The sequence below is a fragment of the Parasteatoda tepidariorum genome, chromosome 6, assembly GCF_043381705.1.
Source record: "Parasteatoda tepidariorum isolate YZ-2023 chromosome 6, CAS_Ptep_4.0, whole genome shotgun sequence".
NCBI classification, from domain to species: Eukaryota; Metazoa; Arthropoda; class Arachnida; order Araneae; family Theridiidae; genus Parasteatoda; species Parasteatoda tepidariorum.
This window is the reverse complement of record NC_092209.1, coordinates 67976998-67991598: the sequence shown is the minus strand read 5'-3', so window position 1 is coordinate 67991598 and position 14601 is coordinate 67976998. Positions and strand designations below refer to the sequence as shown.

Here is a 14601-nt window from a genome sequence, read left to right as displayed (position 1 = left end):
TATATATATATATGTTTCGACTCTATTTATCTTAATTTAATTAGATAAAATAATCCTATACATTTCCATGAACATTTATCTATGAATTTATAGATGGTTTTTTTTCTTAATTTTATTAAAGTATGCACAATTATTTTTCAGGCAAAAACGAAGAGAAAACAACAGAAGAAAAGTAAGTTTAATATCTCTTAAATAATGTATTTTTATATGATACGTTGAAATGGATTATACCCGTTTAAAGCTTATAATTTTTGAAGCAAAAAAGCTTTTATAAACGATAAGTAAATATGATTTATAATAAATATGGTTATATATTAACTTCCCAAACGCTCTTTTTCAAACTAATTTTTTTTATTAAAAGTATTTAAAATCAACGTATTTTGAATCAAAATAGTTGATTATTCAAAACAGTTGTTCCACAAAAGTGAGGCTGAAATTTTAATTAATTTGAAAGTTTTAAGGCATTAATATTACGTTAAGTGGAGTCTATTTAGTTTTTCACAAAAATCATAATATGTTCCAAATTTCCTGCAGTTTTACTATGGTGTTCAATATTAACCACAATACTTTTCGAATCAGCTGATGAATTGAACCATGTTTACATTCAAGTAGAACCATGCCTTATAGTCAAGTTTATGAAGTATAGGAAAATAGGGTACAACTTATAATATTATGGCCTTCAAAATTGTATGGCATTATGGTTTAACATGATAACAAGATTTTTAAGTGTGTTCTTACACATTTTAACCAAGTACCTCTGCATCAAGAAGTAACTTTTTACTTATTTGTTTTTTTATTTATTTACATTTTTTTCGCTTTGGTAAAATCATTTTAATATGTTAAGGAAATAGATGTTCCAAATTGTTTTATCGTTTTAATAAAATTATGATTGTAAAAATATTTCGGGAAAAATCCAATTAAATTCATTATAAATGCAAAAACTGCGTTAAACTTCTGATGTTAGTTATTAAGTAAAATAGAGGCAAATGAAAGAAGCAGTAAAAGACTATTAATAAAAATATTATTGAATTAAGTTTCTTCAAATTCTTATATTTTGATAAAATTGTTGTTCACTGTTAGAATTGTTATTTTAAGATTATGATAAAATGAACGGCATCTGTGTGTCCATCCAATTAACCAGTGAAGCTTATAATAAAGTAAATTTTTTACCTTTGCGATTTTGAAATCGTTTACAAGAAGTATCATAAGAAACCATGAATACAACGATTAAAACAATTGTTTTAACCATATACAACTAGCTCGATATAAAAATCATAAGAAGAAATTGAACTATACATTAGAGGTAGGAACTTCATTAGGTAATGGACAAAAAAAGTAGGTTGTGCGTGAGTTGTGTTTTATCAAATGAAACTTTGCTTAACTAGTTTTTCTGGTTGTTTAAATTATCTTGAGGGATTTGAATTACTAAAATTTTTTCGTTAATCAGCTTTATGGTGCTGCCATCTATACTTGAAGAAGAGAAGCTTATTCCAGTAGTCCAGGGTCACAAAATTGGGGGCTGCAGGGTGCTGTAAACTATTAATGTTTTAAAGGGCATGGGAGAAATATTGTGGAGTCAATGCTGAGACTTAAACACCCGTTTTGTCAGTCATAAGATCGACAGATTAGTCATATCAGCTATAATACGTAACCAGTTGCAAGGAACTAAGTGGCTTCATTAGGTGGACCTAGTTGCGCGATAAAATTAATGTTGTTCAGCTATATTAGGAGAAACCTATTAATAAACCGTTTTCGTCAGAATTTACAGTTTTAATAACGTCTTATTTATGGTTCTTTTACTGTTTTCTGTGAATATGGTAAAATAACACTTAAATAAATTGTTATTTAAGCCTTTGTTTGAGAGAAATTTCTAACAGTGTTCCATATAACAAAAAGTTTTAGAACGAAATAAAAAGTAATTGAAAAAAAGTTAATATTAAATTTTTTTTTCTCTACAATAATCAGAAATACAAGAAAATTATGATGACAAATATAAAATAGTGAAAATAGAAATTCACTTTTAAATGTATAAAATGATGCTTTTTTAAGAGTTTTATATCCGAGATGGCTAGCAATATTGCTTCAAAAATAATACCATATTCCAATAATCAGGAAAAACGTGCTTCAAAAACACACGTAACATTTTTTTAAGAAAAAGATATGAAACTAAATTGCTTTTTAGCTTTTATCGAGAAGAGAGGAGCACTTATATTTCAATGTTTGATGAGTAAGTATAGTTTGTCATAAATATTCATTTGCACTCGAAGCACTGACCATTACTTTCACTCAAGATCTCAACAAAAAAAAAGATTTATATAGACTTAGAAAATATTGAAAATAACTTTATAAAATATTATAGTATGTCAGGAAATATTATCCCCATATTCTTTGTTTTTGCTTTTAGATTCATCTCTTAAATATTTGAGCAGAATGCATTAAATAAATTGTGTTGCTTACATCAAAACTATTTCCATTCAAATATTTACAGCTGAAAGGAATCTGAAATGTATAAATCATTCATATTTTAATTTCTTATTTTTTTGGCGAGAAATAGTTTAAGATTGCATTTAAATGGTGATCACTACTGGCTCTAGATCATTAATCGAATGAATTCCAAGTTGTATTGTGTTTTAACCTATGAATACTGAGATGAAATAGATTAATTAATGCTTATTTTAATGCCTAGATTATCACTGAAAAAAATAAGTAAGTCAAATAAAATAAAAAAATTTATGTATCTTCATTATAATTTAAAAAACGTCGCTGAGTACAGTACGCGAAACTAAATGAAATACNAAGGCCAAACGCTCCGTTCTTGAAGTAAAAGTGCGAGCTTTGCGCCAAAGTGACGTCACTAGAGAAAATAGGAGGATTGGCGCGGCGAGAGCTACTTCAAAGGAGTGAACCAGCCCTTCTATTCTCTTTAGCCCTGTGTCTTATTAGTGTTGTTTCATAAAAGCCAAACCCGGTTGTAACTTTACTGTAGTGCATCAGGTTGCAAAAACAATAAGGTTTTGTTCTTTTTTCCATTTGGGTTGCCACTTTCTTTCGCACAGTGTCATCTCCAATGGAGCAGTTCGAAACGAATGAATTTTGGAATTTCGTCGCGTTTTGGTGCAGGAAAGTTGCCTATTATAATAAGAATAAAAAGAGCATAAAAATTTTAAAATTTTTCAATATCTTTCCTTCGCGCATCGTGATTATAATTTCTGAAAACGTGAAAAAAAACACGCCTTTTTGTTATTCTCCTTTTAGATGGTCAAGATTTTTGGAATAAACATGATTTAGTTTTTTTAATGATTAAGTCGTACTTTGAACAACTTCTGATCAATTATTTCATTTCTCACGTTTGAGCAGCGTTTAACGTATGTTTACAAATTTTTGTAATTTTCATTGTGTATCTCTTCGCAAAACTCACTATGTGAAGAAAATGGCACATCAATTTTCCCATACATTCTATCTGACCAACCATGCAATTTTTTATCAGGGTATTTACATGATATTTGCGGTATATACACTGGTTTTCAATGGATTAAGATTCTTTAGTTTTATGCATCATTAAGATTATTTTTATACCTATTGCGTATCTAAACTGTAATGTTTTGAGAAATGAAGTTTAAACAATCTGGACTACAGTGTTACTCGATTACTTCTATTTCTAGCTTCATATTCTCATATTTTATTCTCAGCTTCAGTTTCAAGTTTGACAAACCTCTCTATAACATGGAAGTAATTGAGAAAGTTAAGTATTTCTCTAATGCGCCTAAGTTCAGAATTAATGTGGGACTCAATATCATGCTCAAATAAGTTGTGCGTCTGTGGGGGAAGGATAAACCCTTAAAAATGATTTAATTAATTTAAAGTGTTCCGAAGATTGAAAGTTTATATTGCACGAAATTCCTAAGACTCTCTTTTCTTTAGGATGATTTGTATTGTTTTTTAAAATCCTTCCTACATACAACAAAGACTCAATTGACAATATATACCTGTCTGGAATGTAATGAAGTTACAGTATCATGGTTTGCCAAGTTTTTTTCGGGGCGATAAATGAGAGTGATTGTATTTAAAATGTATGGCAGATACTGTTTAACAGGAATTTGCTTAGTTAAGACTAAGTTTTATACAACTGACGATAAACTTTTCAAGCTTCGGATTACTTTGAAATCACTAGTAGGAATTCTTGTGTAATATGTCCTCCTCCAATGTTGCGAGATTTGAGTGAAGATGATATTAAACCCCTCATACATTCATATAGAATCTCGTCACACATCAATTCAGGAATCATGAGCTTTAGAAAAATTCCAAAATTTTCTCGACACTTCCAGACAGTGCAGAAGTGTATCCTACTAATGATAGAATTCTCGAATAAATTGTGTGAACACGAAACTAGAGATGGGCATATTCGAGCAACACTGAAATTTTGATCAATTAAGCCTCATTTCTCAAAACAAATCAACTGCACTTGTAATATGTATCAGATACAAAAAAAGAAACATTAACCATTTAGATGAGCCAAAGAATCATACTTCATTGAAAATAACTCTGACTAACTGTAAATGTAATTTAAAATTCTCATAAAAAAACTGAATCATTAATTGAGTAGGTCATAAAGGAAACTGGGTGAACATATATCTTCACGGGGTGAGTTCTAGTACTGTTCGGATAAATGAGCGAAGAGATACTGAGTGGAAATTACGGAAAATTGGTTAACTTGAGCCGTAGTGGCTCAGGGGATAAAGCGTTAACCTTCCAATGAGTTGCACCGGTTTCGAATCAAAGCGATGGGTTGTCGATACGAATTCCACACCCGGCTCGTACCGATTACAGTACTGACGTAAATTATCCTCAGTGGTAGAGTGATTATAAGCTAGAGTCCCGTTTCTGTCAGGCTAACCGTGGGAGGGTTTATGGGTTTTCTTCTCCATGTAACGCAAATATGGGTTAGTTGTATCTAAAAGTCCTTCTCGAAGGCAACTGAAGCGTTCGACACGTTCAAATTTGTCAAAAACAAGTTTTTCAACCCCCTCAAATCCCCAAATTTTCAGAAATTACGTCATAGATTACGCAATATGAATCTATCTAGTTTAAGACTCGAAATTTCAAATCCCTAGTTTGCTATTGAAGATCGTATATTTAAGGGCAGCAGAGTAAATTTTTTTTTGAAAAATGTTTTTTAAATAAAACCAGCATATTATTCTTGTCATAGCGAGTTAGATTTTGCGCGCTGTGGACCAGAACGTAACAATAGACTAAAAACAGTATGCAGAAACTCTTTGCTGACTGAGACACTTGATGACATACTTAGTTTCTACAAATGGTTATTGCCCACTTAATAGAGTTTGACTCTTGAGCAGCAATTGACAAATGACATTTTAGTGCCGACAACAGCAGTATACAAACGTCAAATATTTCTGATGCTTTTTATTTCTTATTTTAATGTCTTTTTATGATATATAGATGATAATGGAACCATTGAAATTTTATGATAACTTTTTATGAATTAATATTATATTTTTGCAATAATTATGATCAAAAAACATTTTCGTATAATCACATTAGTTTCTTTGGTACCTCAGATAATTATTTATTTATTAGTTTCTTTGTTATTTTGATCACGTGCCTGAAAATCGGTAAAATACACAAAAGGGCAATTTGCAGAATAAAGGATTCTCCGTGATTCTACCATCAGTAAATGTAAGTTATAGTTTAAAAGCACACAGAAGAAATTATTCTCTCTGTTAATTCATATGAAACTCCTTTCTTTAATTTTCTCATCGCTAAGTATATAACAAAGGATTATTTTTCGCTGTCTGGTTCCTCTTTAAGTAATAAAATATTTGCATGAATTTCGTTGGAAATGAAATCATTTCGTTCGCCCTTTAACTTTTGTATTAAATATTTAATCTATTTTTCCAACCTTTAACCAAAATGCAAAATTATAAATTTATAACAGAGCAAATACAAATTCTGGCAAAATGATCTTATTCTTACGTAATAAAATTTCTAGAAAAAAAATCATAATGCTGCATTATAATACTAAAAAAGTGGCATTTAAACCATTAATTTAAATGTTTGTCTTTCATACAGTAACGGTTTATCGAAAATTTAGGTTTTCAAAATTGCAGTTCTTATTACCACATATTTAGTAAGAGATACAAAGCAGAACAGATTTAACTGAATAAATGGTTTTTATGCCATTTTCATAGGTATCGTGATAAAATTAACAAATTTTACTACATTTAATAAATATTAGCATCTATTATAAATCTCTAATTTATTGCTAATTTTATCATAATCATTATCAAAGCGGTTCTGCTAACAATTCCGAGCTTTTTTATTAACCCACTACCATCAATACAATAAATGGTAAAATTTTCTGACAATTTTGAAAAATTCCTTTTTTTTTCAGTATACTAATAAAAGTAATGAAAACAAAATATTCTTTTATAAAGCAACATCTATGAGATAAAAGCTTAATACTATATTATTCTTTACAGCGGAATGTAAACAATTCACGTTTTTTTTTTCAATTTGTGAATTATTTCAAATTTTAAATTAATTTAAAAGTAGACGCGATACGTAAAGTATATTATACTACTGCGTTACTTTTAGAGTGTAGAGGTAAAAGTTTTTACATCTCAAATAATACATATTGCTATCTATATTTGCATTTCGAAAAATTAGGCTCTCGCATGTCAGTAAAAATTCTGAAGCTGAAGTGAAGAAACAAATTTCAAAATAGTTATTGTTGTATACTTACTCTGGATATTTAGACTCCATAGTAAAGCGGAAATATATTAAACTTCCTATTCTTGTGCTTACGTTAATGTTATAATTTTTCACTAGCATTTAAAAACAAAATTATGAAACTACTGAAACAAAAATAAAAATATATTCACTTCTTGAAATTAATTATTCATATTTAGAATGCAATGTCGAAATTTCAAAGCACATAAGGATAAATTTTAGAATTCTCAGAGTTCGTTTCAAAAATCATTTTAAAAAGGAAAACTTCAAAAAATTTTAACTTTAGGAACTTCAAATTTTGTATTACTATGTTAGAACTTAATTAAAAACTAATTAATAATTATACTGATTAAATTATTTAATGATTAAACTAATTTTTAAAAAAAATCTAATTGTATTATAGTCTGATTGGAAATCAATTAATAACGAGACTGATTATTTAGTTTAATGATTAGACTAATGTTTTTGAACAAAAAAAATCTAAATATATTGAAATTTATTTACTCTATTAAATTTCACCTATTTAGCTTTCATTTTAGCTATTTAGTATTTCGAGTTAAAAATAGATTATTTCTTCCTATTGTAATCTCCGCAAATTATGTAAAAGATTGAGGACATATAACATGTATAAATGGTATTAATTATTTATAATATTTCATGGCATAAATTACTTTTGTTTTCTTTACAGGTGCTACTAAGAATGTTGTGACCATTTACTAAGTTTTGATGGGAAAAAGCACTGGAAAGTTTTATAATTTCATTCGTAAATATTTTTGTGTTCTGCTGTTAAAATTAAACAAATAATAATAACAGTTTGAATAATAAAAAAAATATGTGTATTTTCCCCATTTTTAATTTTAGGTTAATTATTCTAAAATAAAACAAACATGTACATTGATCCAGTGAAATAAATATTTTGTCATGGAATATGTCTTGTTATCATTTTGAATTCCTACACTGTAAAAAATTCCGGATTAAATTGCAGTAAAAGCACATGCAACCTGAGTACATCTTCTAATAAATCCCTTTTACAGTAAAATCCACTTTTACCGAAATGTATTATACCGTATAGAAATATCAATTTAATTTCAGTGACGCAGGAATTTCACTATGAAAATTACGGTATATCAGATTTTTTGTTTCGTAAAGTTTTATGGTAAAAATAGATTTTACGGTAATAAGTACTGGCACACTGAGTGCTTGCAAATTTTACCGTAATTTTTACAGTGTATCTTTTGTCTTAAATAAATACAAAGATATTTTTGTGTTTATTAATAACTAACCGCCTTTGATGACCAATTTGGTAAATTGATGTTTTAAAAAAAAAGTAAATATCAAGATCTATAATGTTTAGAGCTTGAACTTAAATAAAATTTGATAATGCACTTTTATAAATAAATTAATTTTATAATGGGCGATTGTTGAAAATAATCATTCAATTTTTTTTTGTTTATCAAATACTTTAATGAATTTTACTTAAATAAGTGTATTTAACAATCACGAATGATCTCAGTCTTTAGTATTTTTTTTCTTCCTTTTTTGAAATTTTACGGCTCCCTTTTCAATAGTAAAATATATACAAAAACATAATTTTTTATAGTATGTTTTAAGTTAAAACTATAGTTCTAAAATTTATTTAAAATGTTTATTGATAGTTAATTGTAATAGCAACAAATGGGGCAGTATTGTTTGATTAATTTTCTAAAAAGAACAGTCAATATTTTGCTCTTGCCTAAATGGATAAATAATGAAATAATTTTTTTTTTCACATTGGATTAAAGAAAAAAGACCTGGATATTTAATATAAAATATTTCCTTATTGAAAAATGTTGTTGAAAACTTTATTTTGAAGAAAAAAAAACTTAAATATTTATAATCACTCTTTTAAAAATGTTTCGAATTTTTCCTGTAAGATTTTTATAAGAAATAGAATACCCTTTAAAGCTAAATGTCGCAAAAATCAAGTAAATAATAAAAAAAAATGAAAACTAATGACGCACTATTGAGATTTCTTTCTTATCATCTGGAATAGACTTTATTTCTTTATACTTTGATCACTTCTTTAAAATATTTATAAAAATAATGATCAGCATTTTTAAATTTAATATGATCTAAGCATTCTTATTCGTGTTAAGCTTTTATTGTTATGATTTGCTTTGCTCTCGATGACTGTTGAAGGAGTTGTTGTGTCTTTAAAACGAGTCGTAACCGGTTAAGGGTATGACCCCAAACTAAATCACGTGTAAAATAGCTAACCATTTTTGCGCAGAAAACAGTTTTAAAAATATTAGGTGCTGTGGATGAAATTTGAATCGATAACGACACATTAAATTAAAGATGATCTGAGTATTCTTATTGATGTTGGGGTTTCACTGACCCGATCATGATAGGACACAAATACGAACAAAAAGATTTATTGCTTTTTTATTATTCAGAAGAGTATTTTATCGTTTAAAAAATCATAAAAGAGAAATATAAATATAAAATTAAATCGTTAAAATATTATAAATGTATCAAATATACATTTTTGAAACACAAGTGCATAAATCATATAACTATGTAAATCACTTGGAAGCCTAAGGTGTATTAATAACTCAATGCATTTTAATCTGCTTTAAAGAACTCTACTTTAAAATCCCCTTTAGATATTTTAGTATATATATTTTTAGCATCAAAATCTAACGCAAAGAAATCTATTCTCAACATAATTCTGATCCTCTTGTTGCAGACACAACATTTTTCTCGAGGATTTACGCGTTTGCCGAAATATTCTCAATCCTTAGAGAATATGTATTCTTTGAACATGTTTGTTTCAGATAATAGGTTTTTCTCCGTTTTGATGGTATTGTGAGATTCATTGTGTAAGCATGGTTGAAATTTGAGGTTGAAAAAATATTTATCTTATGTTATTTTTATCACTATAAGCTTTGCAAAATTTATTTTCTGGCAATAAATTCCTCTGCGTTTTTCATAAATCTCAAGAATTCGAAAAGTAAAGCTCTCATTCTTTTCTTCAGGTTTTCAAGATGTAATCACTAAAAATATTAAGCTCTTGCTTTTGCTTTCTATTCTACTCAATGGATAGTACTTTAAATTTTGTTTCGGTTTCAGCGCTACAAAACAATAATCATAAGTGAAAATAAAATGTGAAGTATTTTCTTTCTATTGTTAAATTTAGTTTTATTTATTTCCTGCTATACAATAGTACCTATCTGCTGAACTGAAATCACACAGTGTATTTTAGTTTCGCTGTCAGGTTTTGATTTTGTTTAAATTATTAATACCACAAAGAAAAAAAGACAAACACAATAAAAAATTTTTAAAAAAATACTGGATACAATGTACTAGTAGCAGACAGCGTATTGTTTAATGTAAGTAAAAATCTACAATATTTATTTCTAATTTATTTAAGCGATTTACGATTCATCTTTATTAATATATTCGTTTCGAAGAAAAATTTACTTCAAGTAAAAACTGAAGAAAAAATAAAACACGCACCAGGGATGTCATAAATAAATATACAATCGAGAGGAAATAAAAACTTTCTAACTTAGCACAGAGAAAAGAGAAATTAAGAATATCAAAATTTATTTAAATGATGGAAGAGTATGCTCATATTTGATATTTAAGCTAGTGTGCTGTTATTGAAAATGAGAAACTGTTAAAAAAATCTTGAAAATTGTTCTTGTTGATATACATTTATAACATAAAGATCGTTGATCTTCCCATGGCTTTGGAGGGACGTTTTGCGCTTACTAATTTCTTTTTACCGTCTAAACTAAGGAAATTACCTTTATTATTAGTTAGATTAGAAACAACTTTACATTGAATTAGAAACAACAAAAAGCTTCGTAGCTCACTTTGATTGGAAAGGACGCCCTTTCTATAGCGGCTAGTTTCCAGCTGAGATCTTAGAAGTCCCAGGTACGATCCCAGACAGTGTCGCATTTGAAATTTCTTCAAAAACCATTGAATTCTCTTACTTATCGACATACGACAGCACTATCCATTACTTCGATTTGTTTCATGTTTTACCTTAATTCTTCAAGCAAATNTATATATATATATACGAAAAATCTTTATGCTCTAAATGTATATCAACAAGAACAATTTTAAAGATTTTTTTAACAGTTTCTCATTTTCAATAACAACACACTAGCTTAAATATCAAATATGAGTATACTCTTCCATCAATTGAACAAATTTCGATATTCTTAATTTCTCTTTTCTCTGTGCTAAGTTATAAAGTTTTTTCTTCCTTTTCTGTTTTTTTCTTCCTCTCGATTGTATATTTATTTATGACATCTCTGGTGCAGGTTTTATTTTTTCTTCAGTTTTTACTAGAAGTATATTACTTCTTATTTGTAGTATTTGAGACATATATATTATTCTATTTCTTCGAAACAAATATATCAATAAACATGAATCATAAATCGCTTATAAATTAAAAATGAATAATATACATACTTGACATATAAAGCATCGGACATAAATTTTGAAGTGATGTTCAAATTTTTTTCATATTTTAGTTATTTTGAATCTGCTTAAAATTACATATTTAAATAATTCTGTGTTTTAGTAGTTTTCTGATTATAGATTTTTCTAAAATACTTCTCACCTTCGCTCCCCCCCCCCTCCAAAAAAAAANCCCCCCCCCCCCCAAAAAAAAAAAAAACTAATTTTGCACAAAGTTGTTTGGAAAATAGAATTCGAACGAAGAAAATAGGATTAGAAAATAGAATTCTTAAATTTATAAGAAACTTAAACTCTTTTCTTACTAATTTCTTTTTACTGTCTAAACTAAAAAAAATACCTTTATTACTAGATAGATTACAAAAAACTTTACATTGTATTAGAAACAACAAAAATCTTCGTAGCTCACTCTGATTGGACAGGTCGGCCTTTCTATGGCGGCTAGTTTCAGGCTGAGGTCTTAGAAGGGCCAGGTACGATCTCTGATAGTGTCGCATTTGAAATTTCTTCAAAAGCCATTGAATTCTCTTACCTATCGACATACGACAGCATTGTTCATTACTTCGATTCGTTTCATGTTTTACCTTAATTCGTCAAACAAATCGTCTTAGTTTTAAACAACTTTATGACCAAAATTTAAAATAACTCTAGCGAGTATAATGTTAAATTACGGAAAATAAATGTTAATTGGCCATAAATTTTATGGACAAAATTACTGTCTGACGTGAATGGGTATCACACATGGTAAAACTTTATTTCATTGAAATAATGAAAGTGAAAGTAAGAAGTACTTACTTTAATTTTAATTTTTTTAAAAACTTTTTATGAGAATTAAGTGTTTGAAACAAAGTTGACCAAAGCTCAAAAAATTCTTTTTTTTAAATTTTTTTTGCCGACATTTTTAAATAAATAATAGTTATAAACAATAATTTTAATAATAAAGAGTAATTAATTTATAATATACGATGCATCAAGCATATTAATATAATATTTTCCAGTGTACCTGTTTGGCATTTAACTGAGTTTCAAATTATGTATCCATTGATAATTTGCAGTAAGTGCAGCAACATTATTTTGAAATGCAATTTATTTTAAAGAAAAAATGAGTGTTTAATTAACAAAATAGATAATTTAACATTTCTTTTATTTTCTTCACACATTTTAATAAAATTTTATGCTACTTAGTACATAATTGCACTTAAAATTTTAATATTTTTCTTGTACAGGGCGCAAAAAAAAGGGGTCACCCTTAATAACTCTTGATCTAATGATCGGATCTTCACATTTTAGGACTCAAACCTAATGGTTCGAGGGGGTGATATGAAATATGCGAATTAAAAAGTGCGGGTGACATTTTAAGTTACGATATCAGTCATGAAAACGTGCTTTCTCTGAATAAACGTACTATTCTATCGACGGATTCGGATTTCTCATACCCAAAGTATAGGGGATATCCACTATCTGGGAAATATGGGCCCAATAGTTTGATCATTAGAGCGCCCCAAAGTTTGGACCACTTAATGTTAAATTTACTTTTTGTTTATTTCGCTATATCTCGAAAACTTTTTAAGCAATCAGAAAAAAAAATTTTACACAACAATAAAATTCTTTTATCCTAATATTCCATGCAAAAAATAACTTTTAATAAACATTTATTATTTTTATTTATTTATTTAATAATGGTGGAAAAAATTTTGGATTTTAAGGTATACAATTTTTAGAATCATTTAAAGAATGTAATTTTACATGGCAAAATACAATATTTGAGCAAAATTACTCGAATAGTTCCTGAGAAATTCAATTTCAAAATGAATTTTACTTAGCATCTTTACTAGATACTTTAAAAAAAGGAATGCTTATTTAGAGAAAGTGCGTTTTGTATCTGATAGCGTGACCTAAAATATCATCTGCAATTATTAATTAGCTCATTTAAGATCACCCCCTCGAATCATTAAGTTTTAGTTCAATCCGATCATTAGATCAAAAGTTATTCAGGGTTGTCCGTTTTTTTTTGGCACTATGCATTTCTACATTTTGATTAATTTTCAAAAATAACTTTTGTACTAAATACAACGTTTCCACAATACTCACAATTGATATAAAAGAGCAAAATATCGGGTTTTTATTATAGTCCCAGGTACTCGAAAGCTGATACAACTACCATACCTCTTAGAAACCATAATAAATAACAGAACGGAACCTCTTTCTGTAATTGCAATCAAGCTTTATTTCTATCAAAAAAGAAAATAAATCGCAGTTATGATAACTACAGTTCTACGTCATAGACGAAGAATGAAAAGAAATGAACATCCATCAAACAGGTATACATTAATCTTGGAAAAGCTACTGCCGTCATGCACCTTTTGGTTGCGTCATTCATTCTTTGATATAGACCAGTTGAACTTCAAGGTATCACGATATTATTTTTCGGTACAGTAGTCAAAGGTTCGTTTTTTAGTATATTATTTCAGTTTCGGGGGTCGTTTGATTAAACAGAGTGCCAGGTGATATAACTTCTCGAGAACTGTTGACCAAGCAAGTACTTTCGATCACTCAAGCAGATAGGAAAATACATGTTCAAAAGAAAAAAAAAGTAAATTACTTTTTTGACCTACGAATGGAATATATTTCCCGTGAGATGTGTTTTATTTTTTGCATTAAAATTGAATTTGAAGAGCATTGTTGCCTCTGAGCAATAAAATGCAGCTCTTTCTTTTTTTTTTCAATGTGAAAAAAAAAAGAAAAAAGAAATGAATAAGATTTCTTTGATCTATAACTAGATTGGTATATCGAATATTGGATTTGACAAGCTTCTGAGATGAAAAGTTCATGTTTACATAAAAAATATATATATAATACTCCTTTATCTTGCTATATGTGTATGGGTTTGCTTATGCGTATTGATATGTAAGTAGCTTGGACTAGAAAATTGTAAAGATTTTACAATCTGCATTGAATTTTCCACTTTTTTACAAGTTCTCAATTTCATTAAATACTTCTTTATCTTGCGATGTGTGTGTGGGTCTGCTTATGTGCATTGATATGTAACTAACTTGGATTGGAAAATTGTTAAGATTTTACAAATCTGCATTGAATTTTCCTTTTTTTTTTCAAGTTCCCAATTTCATTAAACATGTGTTTACGATTATCCTTTGTTTCTGTTTTCCAAAATCACTTTTACCAATTCATATTTTGTATGAACAATTTTATCTTCCCCTTAAGCTTCTTTAGAACCTGTTTTTATATTTAGAAAAAAAACTCTTCAATACTCCTATTTCAGCCGGTTATTTAAGGCTCAATTTTAATCAAAGCCAAACTTATTTTGCTTCGTTTCAGGTAACGTAGTGGGTGCATTAAAAAAGAGTTTCTTCTTATTGATCA

At 28.1% G+C, this 14601-nt stretch overlaps 1 protein-coding gene across 1 annotated transcript in view; it reads left to right on the top strand.

Annotated features, from left to right (window-relative positions):
* Nucleotides 1-7674, top strand: part of LOC107454018 (synaptogenesis protein syg-2-like) — a 99775-nt gene extending 92101 nt beyond the window's left edge. Inside the window, exon 16 of the mRNA XM_071181825.1 lies at nucleotides 7436-7674. The gene's annotated coding sequence lies outside the window, so the exon portion shown is untranslated. The remainder of the gene's footprint in view (nucleotides 1-7435) is intronic.
* Nucleotides 7675-14601: the final 6927 nt, after the last annotated feature.